At 39.5% G+C, this 9,911-nt stretch overlaps 1 long non-coding RNA gene across 1 annotated transcript in view; it reads right to left on the bottom strand.

Annotated features, from left to right (window-relative positions):
- Positions 1-311: 311 nt before the first annotated feature.
- The window catches only part of LOC130358613 (uncharacterized), a 33,010-nt gene continuing 23,410 nt past the window's right edge, over positions 312-9,911 (bottom strand). The window contains exons 3-4 of the long non-coding RNA XR_008889588.1: positions 2,840-2,943; positions 312-392 (exon numbers count right to left, since the gene is read on the bottom strand). This is a non-coding gene — a long non-coding RNA (uncharacterized LOC130358613). The remainder of the gene's footprint in view (positions 393-2,839; positions 2,944-9,911) is intronic.

Raw genomic sequence — 9,911 nt, 5'->3', positions numbered from 1 at the left:
ACTACCAGGCAGACTAAATGCCATTTTAAAAATAGTAAAAAAAATAAATAAAGGCAGGGAGGGTGTTAGGGATAGAAGGGCAATAGGCAGGGACAGAAAAAAAAAATCATGATGGTGGGAGCTACCCTTTAAAGGGAAAATGTCATCAAAAGTGACCTATTGCTTAAATCAAGTTTTTTATGTTAAACAGATTTCATTACTGTAACTGGGTCATGTGATCAGACCAGCCTCCCCCTGGGAATAACCACAGCAAGGGGTCGCAGAGTAATCCCTGTAACGTTTTCCATTCATGTGAATTGGTTAGCTCCTGTCTATTATTGTCCATGTCCTTGAATCCTACTGTAAGTCACATTTCTAAATGCTGTGAAAATAGCTGTGGCAAGATGGCAGCCCTTAAACATATTGTAGAAAAAAATTATCAGAAAATAGTAATTGATTAGAAAAATAACATTTTTCAGTATCTTGCTTTAATCAGTTAAAAAATCTAGGTGATACATTCCATTTAAAAGTTGCCTTGAAACCTTTACCTTCCATGCTTGCTTTAGAAAGTTAAAGAGGATTCCAGGAATTTTATATCGATGGCCTATTCTACGAAAGGCTGTCGGTATCCAATCGATGGGGGACACCCTCTCCTATCAGCTAATTGAGTTGTGTCTACTTACTTTCCTAAAAAACACAGCTTTAGTAGTGACTGCACCTCGTATTGCAACTCATCATACTAAAATGAATGGGATAAGTTGCAATAGCAGGTAAAGCCACCCCCAAATGTACATAGCTCTGCCTGTTAGGAAATGTTAAGGCCACAGAACCTTTAATCAGCTGATTGGCCAGGGTGCTGGGGGCAGAACCCTACTTATCTGATATTAATGGTTTATCCAAAGGATAGACAATCAAAATAAAAGAGAAAATTCCTTTAAAGGGGTACTCGGCCCCTGGACATTTTATCCCCTACACCTCCCTCACGGCTTCCCGAACCCAGCATTCAGAATGTCAGAGTGCCGCGAAGAGATCGCGGCGGGTCCCAGCGGCTGGTCCACCAGCGATCAGACATCTTATCCCCTATCCCCTCCTTTGGATAGGGGATAAGATGTCCAGGGGTGGAGTGCCCCTTTAATATCTTTCGGCACTAAGGAATACACAGGTGGCCCCACTGCCAATGTATAGACCTCTTGTCTGGAAAAAGAAAAAAGCTAGTGACCATGAAATATTGCAGACCATCCACAAAAATAATAATGTACAATAAATGTTTATTATGCACAAAATATCACAAAGACCCAAGAGAAAACATCTACAATTAAAACCATTTAAAAACAGAAATGACACATGAGTTAGGGAATATAATGTTTTAATTGTAGATGTTTTTTCTTGGGTCTTTGTGATATTTTATGCATAATAAACTTTTATTGTACATTATTATTTTTGTGGATGGTGTGCAATATTTTATGGCCACTAGCTTTTTTTTTTTTTCCAGACAAATGACTATTATTAGTGGTCTCCTTTTGCACCCAGGTATATTTTTTTGTATATAATGTATAGACCTCAGCACAAAAATCAAGTGGAGAGGTATGTCTCAAAGACGCAATAAAACATAGATAGGGGAGCACAATATGAAAACAGCTTCACAAAGAAAAAGCACATAAGAAGAATTACATTGGTACTCACCTACTGTAAAACATAACCTTGGTTATTTCAATAAAACTGCCTACCAGCAGGGTAGAATAGAGAACTTCAGTCAGAGCTGAAGTTGTCTATTCTACCCCTCAGGCGGGCAGTTTTAACAAAACAATAAAAGTTATGTTTTACAGTAGGTGAGTACCAATGTAATTCTTCTTTTACATTCTTTTCTATCTTTGTTTGATTATTAGTGGAAGAAATCTTTATGACCAAAATTTATCATTGTCTTTAGACTGTTTTTTGTGTCTAGATAAGGTGCAAAAAAAGGCGAAAGTAGGGTTTATTTGCACCTTTTTTGCTCCTTTTTGTTTACACATTTCTGCTGATTTTGAGTTGCAATCCACAGATTTTGGCAATACACATGATATGGAAGGGTTTTATGAACTGTGACTTTTTGTAAAAAGGTGCAAAAAAGGCGCAAAGCCACTGAAAAGTCTCTAAAATGACACCAGCCCAGACTTAGCTTAGCTTTTTGGTGTATGTGAAGAGAGAAATTTCAGAAAATGTGACCTGCACAAAATTTATCAAATGCTCCGCAACCATTTAATAAATTAGGTTCTGCTACACATTACCAGCACACACAAAAAAAAGGTGTAGAAAAATGCTTCACTTACACCTACAATGATAAATGCCAGCCTATGTGTACAAATCCTCTAGACATTAATAGTTTTCACCTCTCTATGTTTTATTCTTTTTTCTACTTAAAGGAGTACTCCGCCCCTAGACATCTTATCCCCTATCCAAAGGATGCACAACGCTAAATCGACCCCTGCACGAAGCAGAGGTCGACACGCCCCTTCATGAATCTCTATGGGGGAGCCGGAGATACACCTTTTATGTATCACCTCCTCTCTCATAGAGATACATGGAGGGTTGTGTTGACCACCACCTTGTGAGGGGGTCAACAGTCTCCTTGCATGGAGCAGGAATAGCTCCGTGCATGAAGAGAGCTTGGCAACAGGCAAGAGATCACGGGGTCCCAACGGTCAGACCCCCTGCGATCAGACACTTATCCCCTATCCTTTGGATAGGGGATAAGTTGTCTTACACTGCACTACTCCTTTAATAGTAGCTGATGATTTAAGACATCACATATAGTCACTTTGCTTCCTTTAAGTATTTTCTTCTTTTAAAGCAATTTCTAGCTGGTGAAGCACAATCTCACCTGTATATAATCCAGCACACGCTGTGACTTTATCTTCCTATAAATCTTTTGATAACACAATCTCCTTCCATCCTTTACTTTTCTGATTGGAATTGTCTGTATTTCTGTATATAGAATAATTTGATACTGAAATACTGTAGTTCATTATAGAGGTAAATGCACATGGATATGGGCTAATCTACATTACTTTCAATATAACTTATCTCTTATGTCCACACTTTGTAGATTGCCTTATCTTATTAGTTCCTACTTCTGCCTTTGATTTCGCTTTTGTTAATTTTTTTAGAATTTTAAAAGAGCTGTCAAAGAAGATATACTAAGAGCTCGGCTGTAATGAACTATAAAAGACCTGTCATTCTTAGGAATTTCATTTTTAATTTGACTTTGTCCTCATCTAGAATTGATATAATAGTCTACAAAGGGCTAGCACTTTGCCATGTATTAATGGAAGTGACTGCACATTACTTTGTGACTGCCCCATGATAATCCATTTTATTAAGACTTTTTTTTCTGCAAGAAAACTAAAATTGGGTCATGTCGGCCACATGCAATGCAATAACTTTGTAATGGGAAAAACCACTCATTGCTACTGCTATCTCATTCTATCCAACACACTAAAGTCACAAATATGTGCAAATCTCATCACTCCCTTCTCCCACCCCACTTGTCACAAACTAAGGGGTACTCCGTTGGAAAAATATTTTTTAAATCAACTGGAGCCAGAAAGTTAAAGGAGTTCTCCACCATAAGGTGATTTTAGTACGTACCTGGCAGACAGTAACGGACATGCTTAGGAAGGATCTTTACTTGTCTTGGGGCTAAATGGCTATGTTGGGAGATTACCATAACTAGCTTTATGTGGCTAGCCTTTTGTGAACTGGTATTTCCTGTTTGACTTTTCTTTTTTTTTACTACAAATCCCACAATTCCATTTTCCTCCCTTCCACACATCAGCCCCCCCACCCATTGAAACATAAATGAGCTGCATATATATATATGTATATATATATATATATATATATATATATATATATATATAGTACATTTAAAGGGAGGAGAGTATATTTAAGAGAAGAAAACTACCACAAAAGGGTATTGTTTTATATTAGAGGGGAAAAGGTTTATGCAGTAATATCAGAAAGTATTACTTTACTGAGAGAGTAGTGGGTGAAGGAGCTTAATCCCATACATGGGATAGGCATAAGGCTATCCTTGATATAAGATAGAAATAGATATAAGGCTATACTTCATATAAGATAGGGCCAGTAACTATAACTATTAATAGCATTTAGAATATTGGGCAGACTTACATATATATATATATATATATATATATATATATATATATATATATATAGCTCAAAAAAATAAAGGGAACAGTTAAACATCACAATGTAACTCCATGAAATTGCACTGTCCACTCAGGAAGCAACACTGATTGACAATCAATTTCACATGCTGTTTTGCAAAGGGAACAGACAACAGGTGGAAATTATAGGCAATTAGCAAGACACCCTCAATAAAGTAGTGGTTCTGCAGGTGGTGACCACAGACCACTTCTCAGTTCCTATGCTTCCTGGCTGATGTTTTGGTCACTTTTGAGTCCTGGCGGTGCTTTTACTTAGTGCAAGCATAAAACGGAGTCTACAACCCACAAAAGTGGCTCAGGTAGTGTAGCTCATCCAGAATTGCAAATCAATGCAAGCTATGGCAAGAAGGTTTGCTGTGTCTGTCAGGGTAGTGTCCAGAGCATGGTGGCGCTACTAGGAGACAGGCCAGTACATCAGGAGACGTGGAGGAGGCCAACAACCCAGCAGTAGGACCGCTACCTCCGGCTTTGTGCAAGGAGGAGCAGAAGGAGCACTGCCAGATTCCTGAAGAATTACCTCCAGCAGGCCACAAATGTGCATGTGACCACTCAAACTGTCATAAACAGTGCATGAGGGTGGTATGAGGGCCCAATGTCCACAGGTGGGGGTTGTGCTTACAGCCCAACACCGTGCAGGACGTTTGGCATTTGCCAAAGAACACCAAGATTGGCAAATTCACTACTGGCATCCTATGCTCTTCACAAATGAAAGCAGGTCCACACTGAGCACATGTGACAGACGTGACAGGGTCTGGAGACGCCGTAGAGAACGTTCTGCTGCCTGCAACATCCTCCAGCATGACCGGTTTGGTGGTGGATCAGTAATGGTGTGGGGTGACATTTCTTTGGGGGGCAGCACAGCCCTCTATGTGCTTGCCAGAGGTAGCCTGACTGCCATTAGGTACCGAGATGAGATCCTCAGACCCTTTGTGAGACCATATGCTGGTGCGGTTGGCCCTGGGTTAATCCTAATGCAAGACAATGCTAGACCTCATGTGGCTGGAGTGTGTCAGCAGTTCCTGCAAGAGGAAGGCATTGATGCTATTGACTGGCCCGCCTGTTCCTTTGAATCCGATTGAGCACATCTAGGACATCATGTCTCGCTCCATCCACCAATTCCCCATTGTATCACAGACTGTCCAGCAGTTGGCAGATGTTTTAGTCAAGGTCTGGGAGGACATCCCTCAGGAGACCATCTACCACCTCATCAGGAGCATTCCCAGGCGTTGTAGGGAGGTCATACAGGCACGTGGAGGCCCCACACACTACTGAGACTCATTTGACTTGTTTTAAGGACATTACATCAAAGTTGGATCAGCCTGTAATGTGGTTTTCAACTTTTGGATTTTGAGTGTGACTCCATATCCAGACTTCCATGGGTTGATAAATGTTATTTCCATTGATATTTTCTGTGTGATTTTGTTGTCAGCACATTCAACTATGTAAAGACGAAAGTATTTCATATGATAAGTTCATTCATTCAGATCTAGGATGTGTTATCTTAGTGTTCCCTTTATTATTGTGAGCAGTGAATGTATGGAATCAATCGGGCATGTCGAAAGTTCATGAACAAACTTTCGAAAGTTGGCAGAAATAAGTTATTTAAAATGTTTGGCCTCTTTTGGGACAAACTGATATGAGGTTCTGCATGTTTCATCACTGAATGACCTCAATGATCTCTTTAGATCATTAGAAATTAATAGGTAATGATGACTTTATGATCTGAGCCCATGATGTGCACTGAATGCTGTGGTACACAACTGCACTGCGTAACTTCAACAGTTATGTGCAGATCCTGCTGAATGGGAGTTATAGCACAAATATTTATGTGTCTGGATATCTTTTTTATTTAGTTTTTATTCTTTTTTGTTTAATGTTAAAAAGGGGTATCCCAGGATTTTTTGGGGTGGCTGATGTGTGGGAGGGAGAAAAGAGACCTCACACTTACAATGGGTTATGGGACTTGTAGTTGGAGGGAGGGAACTCCAACGGGAAATAGTCAGTTCACAGAAAGATAGCAGCAATGTTATGGTGGACTCAGAATATAGCCATTTAGCTTCTAGACAAGCACGGATCCTTCCTAAGCATGTCCATTACTGTCTGGCAGGTACATACTAAAATCATCTTATCTAAATAACTATCATTGCAGTATTTTAGCACTTTCATAGGCCATATTTCAGCCAGTTTCCTGCAAAAAAAAACTTTAGGATTTCCTTGACTGTAGCAACTGGACCATCAACAGCTACAACGCATAAAAACAAGAAGAAAATATGACAATATTATCTGAGAAAATTAAAGGAGAGCTCCAGCCAAATTAAATTACCTTTATAGATCAGCACATGGTAAAGTTATATAACTTTGCAAAGTGAAGGGAAATCTTTGCTAAGCATATACATTGTTTCCCTCCAGACAGGAAGTCCAGAAGATCTTATCACACTGATGACTAGCGTCTACTGTAGACAACACTTCACACTTCCTTCTCCCCAGCTCAGAGAGCTGACAGCTTCAGTGTGCCGTTTGAGTGTCATTGATTGGCTGGAGGACATACACCCCCTCACTGTTCACTCTCTCAGCAGCCCCTCCCTGCAGCTCAAGTTTTTTTGCTGACTCAACAGGATTTTCAAAGGCTGTTTATGGGGGCTATGGGGGTCCGATTTTTAAACAAATCAGCTGGGATGCCTTGTGGAGTCATGGTGAATATATATATATATATATATATATATATATATATATATCTTATCAGAGTAGTTTTTCCCACTTTTGGCAGGATATATCATTAATATAAAGAAGAAATCATATGAAGGTATGTTACAGATGCTACTTAAACAAACTCATGGTAGGCCTGCCATTATGAATGCAACTGACAAGTAAATAACCAGCACATTGATTTTATAGGTAATCTTATGAGTGAACATTATTACGATAAAATAGCTCATCTATCTGCTGTGTTAATACTTTGTTAGTTTGCATAGTCAGTATGCATGGTTAAAAAAAATTATGAACATTCACACAGCCTAAATCTAGACCTACTGAGCAGTCAGTACTTTGAAGAATCTGCTTTAATGGAATTCTAAATCTAAAATGCAAATGTATTCATATTAAATAGCTTCACTAATAAAGAGCAAAGTAAAAGTTGGAGGAACTTATTAGAGTTAAATATACAGTATGTTAAGAAAATTTTTAATACGATAGGGGCATTTATATAGGCGTTTTCTCAATACACCTATTAAAAAGTGTAACCTTCAAAAGAAGTGATAGAATATTGCTTAGCTATGCTATCAATATAAGGTACCTGTAACCAGAAATTTGGTGTTTAACCCCTTAAGGACGCAGGACGTAAATGTACGTCCTGGTGCGGTGGTACTTAACGCACCAGGACGTACATTTACGTCCTAAGCATAACCGCGGGCATTGGAGCGATGCCGTGTCATGCGCGGCTGATCCCAGCTGCTGATCGCAGCCAGGGACCCGCCGGCAATGGCCGACGCCCGCGATCTCGCGGGTGTCCGCCATTAACCCCTCAGGTGCCGGGATCAATACAGATCCCGGCATCTGCGGCAGTGCGCGATTTGAATGAATGATCGGATCGCCCGCAGCGCTGCTGCGGGATCCGATCATTCAGAACGCCGCACGGAGGTCACCTCTCCTTCCTCCGTGCGGCTCCCGGCGTCTCCTGCTCTGGTCTGTGATCGAGCAGACCAGAGCAGGAGATGACCGATAACACTGATCTGTTCTATGTCCTATACATAGAACAGATCAGTATTAGCAATCATGGTATTGCTATGAATAGTCCCCTATGGGGACTATTCAAGTGTAAAAAAAAAAAAAAGTAAAAAAATGTAAATGTAAAAAAAAAGTGAAAAATCCCCTCCCCCAATAAAAAAGTAAAACATCCGTTTCTTCCTATTTTACCCCCAAAAAGCGTAAAAAAAAATTTTTATAGACATATTTGGTATTGTCGCGTGCATAAATGTCCGAACTATTAAAATAAAATGTTAATGATCCCGTACGGTTAACGGCGTGAACGGAAAAAAAAAAAGTCCAAAATTCCTACTTTTTTAATACATTTTATTTAAAAAAAAAATTATAAAAAATTTATTAAAAGTTTTTGATATGCAAATGTGGTATCAAAAAAAAGTAAAGATCATGGCGCAAAAAATGAGCCCCCATACCGCCGCTTATACGGAAAAATAAAAAAGTTATAGGTCATCAAAATAAAGGGATTATAAACGTACTAATTTGGTTAAAAAGTTTGTGATTTTTTTTAAGCGCAACAATAATATAAAAGTATGTAATAATGGGTATCATTTTAATTGTATTGACCCTCAGAATAAAGAACACACGTCATTTTTACCATAAATTGTACGGCGTGAAAACGAAACCTTCCAAAATTAGCAAAATTGCGTTTTTTGTTTTAATTTCCCCACAAAAATTGTGTTTTTTGGTTGCGCCATACATTTTATGATATAATGAGTGATGTCATTACAAAGGACAACTGGTCGCGCAAAAAACAAGCCCTCATACTAGTCTGTGGATGAAAATATAAAAGAGTTATGATTTTTAGAAGGCGAGGAGGAAAAAATGAAAACGTAAAAATTAAATTGTCTGAGTCCTTAAGGCCAAAATGGGCTGAGTCCTTAAGGGGTTAAAGGGATATTCCGGCACAATTTTTTTATTTTTTTATTTGTTGGTTCTACTGTAAAAGTCATACTTACTTGCCCCAGTTCCATGCTGTTTGCCTTTTCTGCTTTTGAGACCAGATGTCAGAGCAGGACCTGCCCGTTCTCCCAAACACCAGCAGCAAATGGAGCTGTGGAGGACCAGGGGTAGGTAAGTATTGATTTTTCTTTTCTTTTTACAGCAGCTCCACCAAAATAAAGACATTTTTAGTAGCGGAATACACATTTAAATGGCAGCCACCATGCAAAACTACAACTCCGGGCATGCTGGGAGTTGTAGTTTTGCAACATCTGAGTCTGCAGGTTGGAGACCACTGCTGTAGGGCAAAGTTGTGCTTTCAGCTTGACACTTTAAAGGGGCCTGATATAGGGTCCTGACACCTGGAATCCCTGCTGATCACGTGAGAAAATGGGGTTTGTGTTGCAGTTTTCTTCACAGCGGGAGGCTTGAGAACTGTTGTGCAAAGAACTATCTAGCTACCTCATTTCTAATAGTGGGAAGGGGTTTTCAAACTACAGAAAAAAATTGGCTTAGGGTGGTATAAAAACAAAAAAGAAATATTCTCCTTCCCCGATTCCTGCAGAGCCTGTTCTGCCATCTCCTGGTCCACGCTGCTCACCACTGCTTTCTAAATCCCGTGACCGTGCCATCCCACGTCATAAAACACCCCAAAAAAATTAATTTTAAGCTGGATTTAAAGCATCCCTGTCACTTGGAAAAACTTTAGAAAAGTTAAAAGTTTTGATCGGTCACAGTCTGAGTGATCAGAACCCCAATGAATATTAGAATGAGTGGGGAGAAGCATGCAGCTGTATGCTTCACTTCCCTAGTTTTTTCTAATTTCTATAGACTTATAATGAAGTCAATCTTGTGCAACTGGACAGAGATCCAGGGAGTAAAGCGCACAGCTATACAACTCTCCTTGCTTGTCCTAATGACCATGGGGGGATGGTACCCTAAGACCCCGACTAATCAAAATGATTGACATGTCTCGGTGACAGGTCAAAGGTTTTTCCAAATAAC

Source organism: Hyla sarda, chromosome 2, assembly GCF_029499605.1.
Source record: "Hyla sarda isolate aHylSar1 chromosome 2, aHylSar1.hap1, whole genome shotgun sequence".
Classification (NCBI taxonomy): domain Eukaryota; kingdom Metazoa; phylum Chordata; class Amphibia; order Anura; family Hylidae; genus Hyla; species Hyla sarda.
The sequence above is the reverse complement of the archived record's forward strand: the minus strand, read 5'-3'. Positions and strand labels throughout refer to the sequence as shown.